The following is a 17,946-nucleotide window of genomic DNA, read 5'->3' on the forward strand; positions in this document are numbered from 1 at the left end:
CTGGGTGGTCTGATGAATCTCACACCAATCCCAAGCCTCAGCAGTAGCCAAAGTGGCGGGTGGGAGAAGGGGCACCCACACCTGCACAGTGACTAGTGCCCACCTGAGGCATCCATCCAGACAAGGAACCATCGTCTCCTGCCCTTACCCTCAAGGAAATAATTTAGACGAAGGTTCAGACTAGGAAGATGAGGTGATATTATATAAGATAATCCTTTGTCATGAAGAATAATTTTAAATAAGTTTAGGCGATACGGGAGCTCCCCCTGATCAGTTTCCATATTGCTCTGTCAAAGCCACAGCCTGGATGTAACAGGGCTCTCTATGGGGCTCTGCCATCCCGCATGTCAGGGCAGCGGTCTCCACACCTCACCCCACAGGCTCCCACCTCCACCGTGCACACACCTGTCCAGCTTCACCCTCTGAGAATAACATCACTTTGCCTGGCATCTGCCTCACCATAGACTTCCACTCACTTCTCCTCTAGATGTAGCTGCAGAGTCCTCTGGCAAAGATCTGGCCACCTTGGAAGGAGATTGCACAGTGGCTCACTCACCACCTTCTGCTGCTTATCTAGCCCAGGGTTGAGTTCCTTGTTTAAACTTTGGCACCTTATAAGCCTCTGAACTACTTCAGAAGAAAGGGGACAACATATTTGTCCCAAACTAGGTAACATCTGTCCACACAGAAACAGGAGTCCAGAAATGCCACCTGAGCATGTTGGCAGCAGCTGTGCCAGCGGCACTGATCCAGGAAGTGGGATGAGCTTACTGGGGATGGGCTTTGTCCGGCCCCACAGCTATTAATTCAGGTAAACGAAAACATGCATTTCCTTACAGGGAAGGCTGTTCTGACAGTCTATTTTTAAGACCCTTGCTTCCACTTGCAGTATTAAAGGTCTAGAAATTATTCAGTGCAATACACTGTTGATTAATAAACTGAGGCCCAGAGGGCCTAAGTGACTTGATCAGAGACGACTGAAGTAGAGGTGTCTAGTCACCAGCCACCTGCTCTGCAACCCGTAAAAGGAAGGGATTCCCTCAGAGAAACTGTGTTGCTTTGTCTGTTTCCTTGCCTTTCAGAGACCAAATTCTCCATGTTTGTTTAAGCAGTTTCTATGGGGAATAAAAGAACAAAAAGGGAGAAATTCCCTCCAGATTCATACCAATTGAGTAAACACTCCAGAACACAGAGTTGTGTTGGTATTTAGAATGTCAACCCTGATGAGGAAGTAAGATGATACCTTGTCTTTATTGTAAAAATGTCTCTATCAGTTATCCCAGATCTTTATCTTGGAAAACAAAGCAGTGCAAGAAAGAAGGACCGACCTCACCCTCCAGTTCTATAGTTTGACTTCCTGGGAAGCAGACCTGAGAGTGAACTGGTGTAGAGAATGAGCCTTTGGCATCAGCCTAGGTGTAAACAGTGTGAGAACTTCTGGCAGGTCACTTGGATAAATAAGGCTCATCCATAAATAGGGCTGATAATGCCTTAGCAAATTTACTACTAATAAAAAAAAATTGCTCAAGGTCACAAAACTAGTAAGTAATGGGACCACGATATAAGCTTGGGATTGGTTCAGAAGCTAACCCTTGACCACAATCCAGTGGTAATAACTTCAGTTCTCACAGAGCATCTGGGTCCCTCTACTGAACCTGGATGAGTTTCTGGAGGATATTTGAATGACACTTTGATCTGTTTCCCACCCCTCCAATCTTTTCAAGAATTGGTGATAACACTGTGGCGGAGGGAGCCATGACATCCCCTTTGGCTCTTCCCAACTGTTTGCCAATGTCACGGTCTTCCTAAAGGTGGGGCACACTTATCTTCTCTGTTCCAGAGTTGTGGCACTGCAGTGCCCAGACACCCCTTGTGTTAGACTACCATGGACCCTCCATTCAGACCTGCCCTAGTATGCCAGACTCCCCAGACAGAAGGCAAGTGTACATGTGACTACTATAACATTCTCAGTAGTCAGTTACTCCATTGGCATCATTAACTTATTAAAATAAGAACAGGTCAAAGATTTCTAAAGTATTGATAGCCACTTTGAAGGTCTCCTGGACCAATAGTGACCGTGATTCCGATGACTTATTCAGAACCCCCCCATGCAGAACTTATAACCACAAGGTCTGAATCCTTGAGACCCTTGCCCCTACCCCCACCCTGATCAGTTAAACCAGAACTTCGGGTGGGACCCAAGTGATGGCCAGGTGGCCTTGCATCATTGGCACCTCCTCTCTTGTCAGCCATGTATCTGCCCACTTGGCCTTTCATTGAGGCAACAGGGTGGTGTAGCTGGCTTTGAAAAGAAGGGATACTATTTTTTAAAAGGTAGGAAAAGTCCCTGTTTAACCTGAAGCTAAATTTAGATCTTGCCTTGAGGTTGTTGCCTGCAGAGTTAGCTGGGTCTCCCGAGTCTGAAGGGTAGCAGCTCTGTGATGCCAGGTGTGTAAAGTTTCCCCCTTGCCTTTTACACTGGACCTTTTTGGAAAGAAAACTCATTATGATAAATGTAGCAGGAGAGCATTCAAATGCAAGCTCACCCTATTCTTTGGAGAGAGCTGCATTTTTCTCAAGTTAACTATAAACTCAGTGCTCCCTACTCTCATTTAGTGCCAACAGCTGGGGATTCAGTATCTCTTAATAACTGCAGCCTCATTGTAAATTGAAGATGGCTTCTACAGTGTGAAAATAGGAAGATAGACTTAGGAGTGTTCCAGAGCTTGAAAGGAAGAAAAGGAGGCTTCTTGTTTGAGTACCATATCATGAGTTTTCTCTCCGCCAGCAGTGGGAGATTCGAGAAGGAAGCCTGGCTTTCCCCTTGTTCCAGAGAACACAGAGCTCTTAGATTTGAGACAGACATTGCCGGCCTGAGAGCTAGAGCTTTGCATCCTGCTCACAGCAACAGACAGGAATTGTGCTCATCAAGCTATTGAGAGCAAAATGAAAAACAAATGCTGCTGTCCGACTCCTGGAGCATGAGTTTCTCTCCCCCAGTGACTGTCAGAATTCTGGAAAGCTGCCTGCAGGCTCAAGAGGCAAATTTCAGAAACCAGAGCCCTCAGTGGTCAGGTGGAGAGAGAAGCAAGAGGGCGTGTGATTTGGAGAGCCCTGATGGGTTCTGAAGCCAGGGCCATTCTGATGCTTAACTAGAGAAGGGGAAGGGGCAGACTGGAGCTTCCACTCTGCTGGCAGTAATCCTAGCCTGCCAACCACTGTGTCAGGCAGGCTAAGGGTTACTGCTAACAGAGTGCCTCTGAGCAATGCAGTTAAGAGAAAGCACTGGACTGAAGGCAGGCGTGTGGGTTTGAAGCCAGCCTGGCTAATATATGACCTTGGGCAACTTGCTTCCTGACTCTCTGTTGCCTGCCACATCTCCCGCACTGTGAGGCCCAGATGGGTGGGAGAGCTTCCTCCTATGCCAGAGAGAGAAGAGGGTGAGGACATGTAGGGTGACGAGCAGCTTGAGAAGAGGGAAATTGGAAGAAAGTGGTTGCGGCATTGACCTTCACCATCCCACAAAGTACGCCAAGGAATAGATTCTAAAATTCTATAGTGACATCCTAACCACAAGGTCCTTGAGATCCTTGCCCCTACTCCAACTCTGATCCCTCTTTTGTTTTTCTTTTCTGTGGTCCTGGGGATTAAACCCACGTTTTTGCACACGCGAGGCAAGTGCTGTACCACTGAGTTATATCTCCAGCCCCCCAATCTCCCGCTTGTGCTCTGTGTGTCTTTACCTCAGCACCTGTTTTGTCAAGGAGTCCTGTTACAGTGAGCTGGCAGAGATCAGAGTTCTGTCTTTCCAGAATAGGACAGCCACTCCATTTGCAAACCAGGAGACTTGGGCAGACAGTAGACATCCCGATGCAGGAGAAGAGTTGCCAGGGTGGAGCAGGATGGACTTCTTCTGCCACTTCGAGGTCCCCCTTCCTGTGGCAGGGCTATAGTTTAGTGGCTCAGGCTCTGGCATGGATGCTGCCCTTCTGCTGGGACAGAAGTGCCCCATGACCTCAGCCAGCTTCTCCCCCAGGAAAAAGTGAACCCCTGTGAATACTTGAAGCCGTCTTCCATAGCACCAGTCTCAGGAGGCTCATACCAGGCTCAGCTCCCTTACCTACCTGAGTCCTACTGTTTACAGTCAACCTGTGCCCGGAGATGGAAAAAGACATCTTCCCACCATTTGGTTAACTCATTTGTAGCTCATTTATTATTACTCCTCTGCTTTAACCAGAGGTCATTTTGTACTTTGCTGGCACTAACAACGAAAATAACGTAAGGTACAACATATTTAACACCTGTATGTGTGCAAGTCTCATACGTTAATAATAGCCATGAGTCACTCCAGCAAGGAAAACAGATCTCATCCCCCTTTGTATATGAGAAAACCAACTCAGAGGGGTTTATAAACTTGCCAGGGTCTCCCCAGGAGGTAGAGTCAGGATTTGAATTCATGCCAGTCTGATTCCAAAGCCCAGCTCCTGCACTGCTGGCTCTATGCTCCTGGGGAATTCTGGCTTCATGTGCCCTGCTATGCACTTTGACATGGGGATTGACCACAGCCAGAGGTCACAACCAGCATCTCTCTGTGTAGAACAGAGAACCCAAAATGTATGCAGGATCTCATAGTTCACTGAGCTGTTTCATGTTAACTTCGTATTAAAGAGGAAGTTTGATCATCCTGACCTGGAGAAGGAGGTGTTCCCATTCAGGAGAAAGCTGCTAGGTCCAGGTGACCTCACACAGTTGGTGAGTGTGTGTCAGTTTAGTCTTTCCAAACTCTGCTTGGATAGGAGCTGGCCTACAAGGAAACCCCTTCAGGATGACAGTGGATGCCTTCTATGTCACGTTTGGGTTGGTGGCTACTTTAATGTAACTTGCAAACCCTTCACAATAATCCTATTGTAGATTACTTTATTTTATCACAATAATCCTATTGTAGATTATTTTGTAGAGCAAAGGTTACAAACAAAGGTTAACAAAGGTTAAGCAGTACCCCCAATCATGTAGCTAGGAATCAGCAGAAATAAGATCTGGATCTTATGGGTTTCCTACATCCTACCCCCTGTTGTATTTCCATGTTTCAAGAAGTGTGTGTGTGTGTGTGTGTTAAAGTGCATAATAACATTTAACACTTTAACCATTTCTAAGTGTACAGTTCAGTAGTTTTAAGTCCATTCACATTGTGGAATCCATCTTCAGACCATTCTCATGTTGTCAAACTAAAACTTTGTACCCACTAAGCAATTTCCCATTTTCACCTCCCTAGTCCCAAGCAACCACCATTTAACTCTGCCTCTGTGAACTTGGCTGCTCTTTAGACCCTCTATAAGTGGATCCATGCAGTATCTGCCTTGGTTACTTAGTGCACACAATGTCCTCAAGGTTTTAGAATATGTCATCATTTTCTTTCTTTTGAGGCCAAGTATCATTCCAGCACATGAAAGTACTACAGTGCCACTTTTTGAGCAATGGTCAGCATCAGCACCTTGTGGGTTACAATCTTCAGCTATTTCAGAACATAGACTTGTATGAGAAGCTCTGCAAAGGGAAGCATTCTGGCTCTGCATAGCATGTGCCCTAGTGAAGCCATATTCAATCCACAAAGAGAGCTGAGCAGGTGAACTTGCAGGCCCCTAGCAGAGGGAGTTCCCACCTTGAATGGAACTCTGGGAACAAAGCCTATGGTCCGGCAGCACTCTTGACTGTCTCTTGAGGCTGATGACTGCTGTAAACCCTGGTCTTGAAGACTCACTGGAAAAGGTGGGCTCTAATCTGCAGACCAATTAAGTTAGGGTGCAAAAAGAAGGACTTAGAGAGGAGTGGGCAGGTGACAGTGTGGGTGGAAAACGAGCAACCCAGACCAGCCAGGAGCTAGCTAGCCCAGAGGGATCTTTCCTGTCCTTGAAGTGAGCCCAGGAGCAGGCTGTTGGCTTGGGACAGGGTTTGGGTGTTTCTTTCACTGAGAGAGGGGACTTCCATTCCTAGAAAAGCACTCAGAAACAAAATCAAAGGTTGCATGTTGAATTTTATCAAACATGTTTTCACCATGGGAAATCTTATTCATTTTCTGATTTGACAAATCTAGATTAATTAAATTTGTACCTCTCCTAACACTACCTTTGCATTTCTTGTATAATCTCAAATTTTTGCATTTCTCAAATAAGGTTTAGACGACAGAGTGAATCATTTGTTCACTACATCACTGGATGCAGCCACCATATTCTATGTAACAGTTTTACATTTTTCCATAATTAGTGAGGTTGGTTTGTTCACATACTTGGTCTCTTTATCAAGCTGATATTTTGCATTGGCTAAATCAAGCTTTATAACTTGAAATGCACTTTCTAATGCTTTAAATTAGCTTCTCTAATATGAGTAGTCGGAATTATATCCTGAATCTAGAAAGTGTGAAAGAACTCATTCAAAACCACTGGACCCTCTCCTTTGCGGAGTGAATTCCTTGATGATTGTTCCATTGTTCTCATGGTGATTGGGTGGTTCACATTTTCTCTTTCTTCACTCTATTGTGGAAATCAGTATTTTATTTAAAAATTCTCTGTTTCTTGACATTGAAAACAAATAAAACTTTGCAAAGGTATTATTCTGTATCTTTGGTGGTATAGTTTATCATTTCAACTTTGAGCATTAGAACATTCTTTTTGATTAGACAAACTGAGTTTTGTCAGCAGCTTTTTGACAGTTGAAAAGTCACTTTTGATTTATTAATAGCATTGGTTGTCATAGACCCATTCGCATTCATTTCTAACAGCCCACAGTAGGTTTTGAAAAAGTTTTATTGATTAGTGGCCTCTATGGTGGGTATTTCCCGACGTTTCTGAGACCACCTTCTCACATGGCCTACAGCTGGGGAAGAACCCACACCTACAGCCCTCAGTCTGCTACTCTGGAGAGGTTAATGAGATTTGGCCAGGATCCTCTGCCAGGGATAATGTGCTGAATTCTCAGGAGGCAGAGCTGAGTCACTCAGTAGGACCTTCCTTAATGTGGTCCATTCTAAAGTCTGTGACAGGGGACAGTACCCTTCCCTGGTTAGGATTATGAGTGTGGCTTCCCCTCCTTTGTGATTCTTTGGTTATGATAGTGAGTGCCTGGGATGGGCTCCAGATTAGTTAGACTCCTGGACAGTTCAGTTGCGCTGAACTCTGTGCACCACCTCATTTAACCCTACAATAATTCTGTGAGGTGGGTGTTTTCAGTTCTCCATTTTCAGATGAGGAGGCTGAAGCACAGAGGTTAAATCACCAGCCTGCGAGTGACCGAGTTCCCTGAACCTCAGTCTCTCCTGCTTGTCAGAGGCCCTGATTCTCTGGCATTCCATGTAGGTCTAAGGCTGCCACAGGGTATGTTTAGGGATGGAGAAAGGTACCCATCTCTACCCGCAAGCCCAAGTCCTCCATAAGCTGGAGCCCCTTCCAAGCCTCTCCTGGACAGTGGAGGCCTTAGAGTCTGAGAAGCAGAGGGACGGAGGGTCCCCTGAGAGAAGGACATGGTGATGACCAAATACCAGGGCTTAGTGGGTTGAGAGGTAGGAGAAAGGTGGATGCCACTGGCCAGTGCCACCCGTGGAAGGGCCACAGGGGGTGATCTTACTCCCATAACCAACCACAGAAGAACAGGGTGCAGCAGCCTGAGGGGACACTATCAGACTGATTGGGTTATGGCTCTCACAGGCCAATCATGAGTCTCTTACTCTTTACCAACTGGCTCTGCAGGGCTTGCAGAAGCAGCAAGAGAGGAGTCAGTGATGGGGGCGCCGCAGCTGATCTAAATCCTCTTGAGACAGCGTCAGGGAAGGAGGCAGTGAAGGCCCCGAGCAGGGGGCGTGGCAGGCTTGGACAGCAGGAAGGATTTCCTCCAGGTCTGATGCTGGCTGAGCGGCAGCCTGGTGTAGGACAGAGCAGACGAGGGGCTGTCTCAGCGCTGCCATTTCCTAGCTGTCTCTGCTGGCATTAAGAGACCTCTCACCTCGTGGCCTTTTTCAATTTTAGACTTGCTGGAAGGGAGAGAAAAGCAAGCCTTGGCCTTGTCATTCCTTCCAGGAACACCTGTGGGAGTTGCCATGGCAACGCCCTGCTCTTCCTGGCCCGGGCCTGTTAGCACTGGGCTGGCTGTTGACCATGGCCGGTGAGCTGTGGGGCCAGAAGACCTGTCAGAAGGGGCAACTGCTGCCTGCTTCAGGGCTCCTGTCTGGGTGGAGGCCTTGAGCTGGGTCACCCCAGGTTACGGGGATCAGTGCTATTGCTCAGGGCAGAGAGTGGGGGGCGTGAGGTCCAGACAGTTCCCCAGCTTCCTGTGGGCACTGTCCGCCCAAGCCCTGGGCAGGCAAAGTGCCTGGGGGGTCACCATTAACTTTGAGGAGGATTACTCCTATTCTGCTTTAAACACACTCTCCAGTTTAAGAAGCTCGTTCTTAACCTTGGAGTCTCAAAACATGATCCTCGACTTACAGAGAAGCCAGAGGGAAGAGAGGGCCAGTGATGCCCCCTAACAAGCAGCAGGCTGTGGGTGCTGTAGAGGGCTCTGTGCCAGGCAGTGCCAGGGCCGGCTCTGTGTTTGTGAAGATCCTCCTTTGGAGAGTTGCAGATGAGGCTCCTCGTAAGGAGCCCTGTGGTTCTGCCCTCCACTCAGTGGGCGAGATGAATGAAGCAGAGTCACTGGGTGGCTCCTGGGGCATACCCTGGCACAGACTCACCACTCAGTCCTGGGGTTGGTGGCTGTGGGAGAGGTGGATGGGTGCAGCTTTGCCACAGCGGGTTATAAGAGGAGGGAGCTGCACAGGGAGGTTGCTTTCTGGGTTGGGCTCTAATTCTCTTGATGGGCCACTGGCCCCCTGGGTTTGTGTGCATGGGTCATGGGGACCTACAAATCCGTGAAATCACATGCAAAATTACTGGGTACATATGGTGGGGCCGGAGGTTGTGGAGACAGTGAGCATAAAGAAGGTGCCGGAAGCTTTCTCTGCAATTTAGTTAGCTTTGCGTCGCTGTGAGCAAAATATCTGACAAGAACAACTTAGAGGAGGAAGTTTATTTGGTTCACAGTTTCAGAGGTCGTAGTCCACAGATGGCTGACTCCATTGCTTGGGTCCTAGGTGACGCTGGACATCACAATGGCAGGGAGTGGTGAGTTGTGCTGCTTCATGGCAGCCAGGACGCAGAGAGAGGGGAAAGGGGCCGCAGGGAGTATGCACCCTTCCAGGCCTGCCCCCAGGGACCCCTTTCTCCAGCCTCATTCCACCTACCATCCAGTCAGCCTATCAGACCCGGATGAACTAATTGGGTTACGGCTCTCACACGCCAATCATTTCACCTCCAAACATCCCTGCATTAACACAGGAGCTTTGGGGGGACACTTCATATCCAAACCATGAGTACTCAGGAAAGGTTAAGCAACACTGAGTCAGCACCTCTTGGGAGAGGATAAAAGTGCCTGGAATCAAGACATGAAGGCACCGTGTCTTACATTCACCACTCTGTGCCTAGCACAAGCCTGTGATGAGAAAGGCAGCAATAGTACTTGTGGACTTGAACTCGGTTGCTAGAACAGGCTCGCTTTGGCTGTGGTCTGAAAGTTGGCATCCTTCCAAAATTTATACCTGCCCCTCCAGGTGATGTCTTAGGGGGCAGGGCCTTTGGGAGGTCACAAGGGTGGAGCCTCATGAATAGGATTAGTGCACTTGGAAGGGGAGCTTGCTCCCAGCTTCGCACATGAGGGCACAGCAAGAAGGCGTCCTCTGTGAGGAGCGGACCTTCCCCAGACGCTCAGCCTGCTGGTGCCTCCATCTCGGGCTTCCCTGCCTCCAGACCTATAAGCAATGAATCATATTGGGTACAAATCACCCAGTCTCAGCATTTTATTGTAGCAGCCTGAATGGACAAAGATGGCTTTTTCCATCTTTGATCATCCACACCGATGATCAGAAGAAAAGAGAAACAAACTTCGTGAAGCCAACCTGCACCTCTGTGTGGGGTGGCTGTCACCTGCCCTCAGGGAAAAGGTGCATCTCCCCACCTGCTTTTTGGATGGGGCCCCACAGAGCTACTGTTCCTGGTGGCAGTACAAACAATGACCTGTTCTCGGGCTCCCTGCCTCCCCGTGGAGCAGCCTTCTCTTCCCAGGCTGCGCAGTTCAGGAAACAAAAGAGCTCAGAAGGCAACATTTGGGGGGCCGGAAATTGTTGCTTTTTATGCCTGTCAAGCTTCCAGTGAGACTCAGAATAAAACCCACTGCTGTGAAAGAGACTGAAATAAAAGGGGCTTTTATTACCCTGGGTTCTGCCTCATTCAGACACTCACCTTTCCATTGTGAAACAAGAACGTCTGTGTGTCCTGGCAGGAAAGCAGCATTGAGCTGCCGTGGAATGCTCCTCACACACCATCTGGGCACCACAGCCATCCTGCAGGAGTGCTCACGTGGTGGGAAGGGACCAGGGAAACGGGTGACACTTTTCCAACAGGCAGTGCTATGCGCGAGCGCCAATTACTTCTGCAGGAAGAGGGAGAAGATTTACTATGTCTAGAAATACTGCCTGGTGAAAGGCAGCATCCCAGACACAGCCCTGTTGGAAGTCGGTGGCTCTGCTTTTCAAAGCCCCTACTGGACACCATCTGTCCCCAAGTCTAAAGAGGGCTTCTAGTTGTTCACCAAGCCGTGATGCCAGTCCCTCTGGGAGGAGACGAGGCTAAGCTGGGAGAAGGAGGTGTCTTCCGGGCAAGCATGGTGGCCTTGGAAATGGCCCCCAAGTTGAATTCCATGGCAAGCAGAATCTGTCCCTCTTAAGTCCTCTACGCACTTCTTCCTGGCATGTTACACACCAGCACTTCTACAAATGAGTTCTCACTTCCTTGGGGGGAAAATGTTCTGCCCAGAGATGGAAGGGAAGTAGTGAGGATTTACCCAGTGCCTGCTGTGTGCCAGGCACCCTTTTAGGGACTTGACAGATGTATTTTTCTCTAGAACTCACATTCTGGGGTAACCATTCTAGAACTGTGTCCCTGGGTGCATGCTGGAGCCTAAGGACTGAGGTAGTAGGTGCAGGGGCAGCTGGAGGTCAGGGGTGGTTATTTAGCTCCTTTGTCCAGACAAGGCAGGGCCCAGCTCTTATCCACAATGGAGACAAAAGGCTTGCGGCCCAGGGCAGTTTCTCAACAAACCCTTGCTGAACCGAATCATATGAGTGAGCAGAAGGTGCACAGTAAACTCGAATAAAATGAAACCATGCTTCCTGACACCCAGAAGTGACATTTTTCCAGTTGGAGATCTGGCCAGAACCAAGAGGCCACACAGCTAAAAGTCACAGCAAAGATATAGTCCTCAAACCACTAGTGTCTCTGCAGCCCTCCAAGAAGTGCCAAGAAGAACCAAGAAGAAAGCACCCCTGTCCTCTGGAGCGTCATTGTCCCCACAGGCCCCAGTGACCTCACTCCAAGGCCAGAAGTGAGCTGGGATTTAATGTAATGAAACTCATTTCTATCTGTCAACTTCTTTAATTAGGTGTGGAATTTCATCAGCTGTCTCTGGACCTAGAGACGACCCAATAGATCATTTTTCAAACCTGGAATAAGCCAAAGTGCAAATGTGCCAACTTCCAAGCAGACACTCTGGCCCAGTCTTTATGCTCTAAAATAGTCATTACAACGGAGCAAGGAGTTTGCTGATCTGCACTGGGCGTGCCAGGGCTGGCGTGATTTGCTTCCCAGCACTTTATTTCTACCCAGGTTTCAGTGCCAGCATAGAATACTGCAGTGTGCACCGAGTCCTACTAGCCTCAAGAGACTTTTATTTCCAAGCTCCTAAAATCTTAATGATAACACACATTAGAACAGCACTTTTGAGTTTATAAAATGCTTTCATGGACATTATCTCATTTAATTTATTACTTACAACATCCCTGTAACTCAGAACTTCCGAGTAAAGAATTCTCTTCAGTTTACATAGAAGCATGTCAGGCCTTAGAGAAGTGCATTCCCCAGGGGTGCGCAGAAGTTCATGTACATCCTTCTGTTCGGGTCTTCTCGCCCTTGGCCTTTCTATCAGGTGCCCGTGACATACAGCATGGAGCCCCATTTCAAGCCCATGCTCTGCAAGGGGCGACACCTTTCCGAACTCTTAACCTGGAGGGAACTGGTTCAACTGGATTCTAGAGCCAGGTAGGCAGAGGTTAATGCTCATGTTTTTAATAAATCTAGTGATGGAGCTCTGGAAGAAACTCACTGAGTGGTGAGTATCTCCATTGAACACAGAGGCAAAATCTGGCTCCCTGGGCAGCCTAATCATGGGACCTGGTGCCCCCTGCGGGATCCCACAGAGTATAGCGGCCACCTTCAAAGGAGCCTGCACCTCATCACAGGCCCTTCTGCCCCCTCTTCCTCTCATCTTGCCGGGCTCAGGCCTTCATCTGCTGCCAGCACATTTCTGAGGTGAGTCGGGAATGTCGCATCCCGGACAGTCCTGACTGCAGTTTGGTGAGTCGCCACTGGAAGATTTTCGCCAGGAACTGACATCAGTATAACTGGGCTGGAGTTCCTGGATTTCTGTCTACCCCAATTTTGGAAATCCTTCTCCTCTTTTATTTCCTGCAGTGGCTCTGAAAACCCTGGTGGTGTCCCCCAAGCATCATGGCATGTGACCCGAGGGAGCCTAGAACCTCCCCTCCACCCACCTGTCCCCTGCTGTCCGCCCTCCTGTCTGCCTTGCTCCTGAGAAGACTTCCTGTTGGAGAACTTGGAGGCCCTGGGAGATGTGCCCTGCTCCCACTGAATGCCAGCCCTACCCCAAATGGCCTGCTGCCAAGAAGGAGCAGGGGACACTCAGACTCCAAGTGCCACTCGCCTTGCCCAGGGCCAGGCAGCCTGTCAGGGGAGGAGCCAGGCCTGAGTCCAGCCTCCCGAACTCTCTTTCCGTTATTCTGTCCCATTGTTCTTGTCTGGCACCACTGCAAGCCCTGAGCTCCCTCCCCCTTCCCCTTCAGCCACCCACCCCTCTGTGGGAGGAGGTGAACTCCATGTTCACTGTGTGGTCAACCCCCAGGGAGTCCTCCCAGCTCTCTGGGCAGTGAGCTTGGCTGGCTTTGCTCTGAGAGAGCCCCGGGACACCTCCAGCAAAGTCAGATGAGTGACAGAGTTGGGGCTTCTAGGGTTAAAGCCTGTGGGGGTTAACCGTGTGATGGCCCTAATGGAGAGCAGGCCCTGGGCAGGGCGGGAAGGCTTCCTGGAGCAGGTGAGGTGTGGAACAAACTCACTGCAACTTTCTGACACGGAGCTACCCACCCAAACAACCACCCCAGCCAGAAACCAAAACACCATCTGTGCTCAAGAAACTGGATTGCCGGAAGTAAAGATCTGGGTCGTTAATGGCTTCTTCTTTCTGAATGTGGAAGGATCAAGCAATGGATTCTCCCTTAGTCATTTTATCTGGTTTCTGTGAATTTAGATAAAGAAATAAATCTCTAAGCTGCGAATTTAGATAAAACAAGGAAATCTCCAATCTCTAGTCTGCAGGTTCTATTTTCTAAAAATCTTTATTTTCTATATATTTTCTGACTCCTTGTAATGAGGCCAGGATTTTAGGCTTCTTTGGATCTATTTGAAGCTGGAGTTGGGTGTGAGCCAGGGTTTTGGTCACTGATCCCCCATGGAACTGCAGGGCCTTGGCTTGAGTTTAAAGCCAGAGGCTCATTGGAGAGAGCCTCCAGCTGTGGTGCCAGGCTGAGGGCCGCCCTAGGCCGGTGCCATCTCCCTGGGCTGATTCTGTCTGGTGTTCAAGGCTGCATTGAGTACCCATGTCCAGGGAGTCCCCAGCGATGACTGCTGCCCACCCTCACCTGAGCATGTCCCCATTCCTGGACTTCACACAGGTGCTGCCTGGGCCTGGATGGGCCTCCCCTTACTTCATATTTCTGTATCTTTCTCCAAAATTCAGGTCACGTCTTCCCTCTCCTGGAAGCTTGTGCAGACCCCCGAGTGTCTAGAGGGTGGGCTGGCTGCTCTCCCCACCCTGCTCCTGCTGCAGAGGCCCCAGGAGTCCCTTGGATGACCCCTGTCTCCTTATCAGGTGGGACTGCTGGTGAAGGACTGCCCCGGGGACCCCGGCACTTGGGAACTGCAGGGAACTGCTGTGGGTCAGGGTTTACCAACAGAGCCGGTCATCCTGGCTGGCCAGGGGTGGAACATTCTGGTGAATATTCGGTTGTTTTCTGATCGTCTCATGTGGGAGTCTTTTCCCCCCAGTCTGGTTTCCAGTGGTGAAGGAGCATATCTGGGCGTGTCACACCCATCCTGCTCCCCACACGGAATGGACGGAGGGGGGCACAAGGAGGGTCTCAGTTCTGCAGCTGGCTATTTGGAGTCTGAAAACACACATTTTGCCCCTATTTTCTTTATCTTTCTATTTTTTTAATTTTTTTTCTCCACTTTTTTTTATTGGTGCAGTACAGTCATACATAAGGGTGGGATTTGTGGTTACGTATTCCTATGTGCACAGAATGTAACAGTGTGGTTTGGCCAAATCCTCCCAGCACCCCCTCCCCCGCCTCCTCCCCTGGTCTCTTTCCTCTACTCGGCTGACCTCCCTTGGCCTTTCTCTACCCTCTTCCTCTTTAACTTCCACATATTCACTGTTTTTCGACATAGGTACTTAGCCTTTCTTCGGGCCTCAGGTAAAATCTGCCCGATTCTCCTGATCTGAGCCTGCTGTCTTATATTTAAACTCGACAGGAAACCAGGGGAATGATTTGTTTGCTCCTAATTCATTCATGAAGCCATGCGATAATTATGCCTCTCATCATTCCTGGCAAACTGCGGGTTTTGCTCACTGCCTAAATGGGAGGCCACAAGTCAAGGCCAGCCTGGAGCCGCCTTCGATGAGCAAAAAGGGGACGATTTCCTTCATATGTTTGGTCTGAGGAATCCATTAGCCACAGGCCAGGGCTGGAGTGGGTTTGTGATGAATGTCTTCTAGCTAGTCTTCTCTTAGCACCAGTTTCCTGAATAACAACCCACTGGGTCCGCTGGGGACAGGGGGCAGGATCTGCTGCACAGCCTCCTTTCCTGGAAATGTCCTCCTTTTCTGAATGTGCGCTGGGCTCACCTTGGCCTTCAGAGGCCGCGGGACACAGTCGGTTTTCCTGTGCAAGCAGTGGTCTCCAGATGCGGAGGACAGCTCCCGGGCCCAAAAGGCACACCTGGAGAGGAAGGCTACTGAGGGCATTGGTGGGGTCCCTTTGGGGCACAGGAAGATCTTGTACCCTAAAGGAGAGGGCATGCGGACAGCCAGCTTTACTCCTGGTCAGCAGGAAGTAAGGGCTTTGTTTAACAGAGCCTCAGTCACTCTGCTGTGGGCCCAGGCCCAGGGTCCACTGTGCTTTTCTTCTCCACGCCCTTGTTTCGTGGATTTCTAACAATCCCAGTGATGCTTGCCTCCTTGCTGGGCCAGGCCCGAGGAGGGGGCCAGGCCTGTCCATCTGCCCTGCCGTCTGGCTCTGCCCCACCTCTGAGCAGCACTCCCCTGCTCCGTGGCCTGGATTCCCGCTGCCAGGGGTTCTGGTTTGCCAGGTGCTTGGGGCATTCTTCTAGGGGGGCTGGCAGCCTCCTTGCTCATGCCTTTCTCAAACCCCAGAAATGGGCGAGCAAGGAAAGGACAATGAAGGGTGACTGAAAGCAACAGGGAGCCTTATCTGACAGGTGCGCCCCTGGAAGAGGGGGGCTTGGTACGTCAGAAGCCCCCACCACAGTTACATTCCCTTAAGAAAAACCAATGTTTCCAGATTGTGTCACACCCCACCAGGTGTCCTGGGTCCTCCCTTATCACCAAACTGTCACAACCCCTTCAAAGGGTAACAAACTGATTAGGGGCAGGAAATTGAGGCAGAAACAGGGGGATTCAATTTCCTGAAATTCTCCAACTCTTTGAGCGCTGCAGGGCCCTCTCTCAGAGGTGGTCCATGTGAATCCTAAGCTGTCAGTCAAACGTCCAAAGGTGGACCTGGACAGAGCTCTCTGGAACTTCCCTGGGACACCCCTCCCCAATAACTAGGGCAGGAGGGACACTTTGTCTGCTGCCTGTGGGGACTCACTCTCTTCCTTGAGAGAGACCCCTTTCCCTTCCCATCCTTCATAATAAGCCCATGCTGTTACTCTGAGAGACATGACTGAAATCTTTCTGGAGTAATTGCAAGAATCGGGGTGAAGAAGGAGCCTCTGTGGCTGCCTCAGCTTCATGGCAGCCAGGGCCCTGTGATACTTCCACCCTTCCATGTCTGGCTGGGCGGGTTAGAGTTCTATTTCGTGGTCTTTATAATGACCTGTACCAGGAGAACACACTCTGCAGCACATCTTCAGAGGTCTCTCCTGGCCTCAGAAGGATGCACGTCCCACTTTATTCTCAAATCAGATTTAATCCAAGATGACCTTGGAGCCTACTTGAAGTATGATCTATTTAGCTTCCGTGTTACATGTGACTTGTGTTCTGGGCATGGCTTTGAGCACCCCAGTGCCCTGGATCCTTACCACAACCCCATGAAGCAGGTACCAGGACCAGCCCATTGCACAGATGGGGGAAGGGAGCACAGTGGAGAGTCACACCAGACCCCCAGGCCCTGGGTTAGGGTGTTACCCACGAATTTTGATGTCCTATGAGCAAGTGAACAATGAATAAACAAAAGAGCGGCCCCTCCAGCTTGGAAAGTCTCAAAGAAAGTGTTTGCTTTGTGGCTGGTTCTTAATCATGCTTCAGAATCCCCCAGAGGGCTTTAAAAACTCAGCTGGCTGGAGTCATGAAATTCATTTGGAAAAATAAGACTCAGAATAGCCAAAGCAATCCTCAGCAAGAAAAGTGAAGCAGAAGGCACCACAATACTGATCTTAAATTATACTACAGAGCTCTAGTAACAAAACATTGGCAGCAAAACAGATATGAAGACCAAACAGATATGAAGACACATGGAGACAAACCTATGTACATAGAGTATCTCATACTAGACAAAGGTGCCATAAACATACATTGGAGAAAAGACAGCCTCTTCAACAAATGGTGCTAGCAAAACTGGAAATCCATATGTAACAAAATGAAATTAAACCTCTATCTCTCACCCTGCACAGAACTCAAAGTCGATCAAGGACCTAGGCATTAGAACCGAGAATTTGCACCTAATAGAAAAAGAAGTAGGCCCAAATCTCCATCATGTCAGCTTAGGAACTGACTTCCGTAACAAGACTCCTAAAGTGCAAGAAGTAAAATCAAGAATCAATAAATGAGATGGAATCAAACTAAATAGCTTCTTCACAGCAAAGGAAACAATCAAGTACATGAAGTGAGAGAGCCTACAGAATGGGAAAAAAATCTTTGCCACCTGCACTTCAGATTGAGCATAATCTCCAGGATATATAAAGAACTCAAAAAACTTAACACCAAAACTAATAATAATAACAATTAACAAATCAAAAAATAGGCTAAGGAACTGAACAGACATTTCACAGAAGAAGAAATAAATATGGTCAAGAAATGAAAAAATGTTCAACATCTCTAGCAATTAGAGAAATGCAAATTAAAACTACAGTGAAATTTCATCTCACTCCAGTCAGAACGGCAATTATCAAGAATACAGGCAACAATAAATGTTAGCGAGGATGTGGGGACAAAGGTGCACTCATACATTGCTGGTGGGACTGCAAAATGGATGCAACCACTCTGGAAAGCAGTTTGGAGATTCCACAGAAAACTTGGAACAGAACTACCATTTGACCCAGTTTATCCCACTCCTCAGTTTATACCCCAAAGGACTTAAAATCAGCATACTAACAGAGCTGTGGCCACATTAATGTTTACAGCAGCTTAATTAACAATAGCTAAATTATAGAGCCAACCTATGTGCCCTTCCAAAAGATAAATGGATAAAAAAAATGTGGTATATATACATATTGG

The sequence above is a fragment of the Callospermophilus lateralis genome, unplaced genomic scaffold (genome assembly GCF_048772815.1).
Source record: "Callospermophilus lateralis isolate mCalLat2 unplaced genomic scaffold, mCalLat2.hap1 Scaffold_127, whole genome shotgun sequence".
NCBI classification, from domain to species: Eukaryota; Metazoa; Chordata; class Mammalia; order Rodentia; family Sciuridae; genus Callospermophilus; species Callospermophilus lateralis.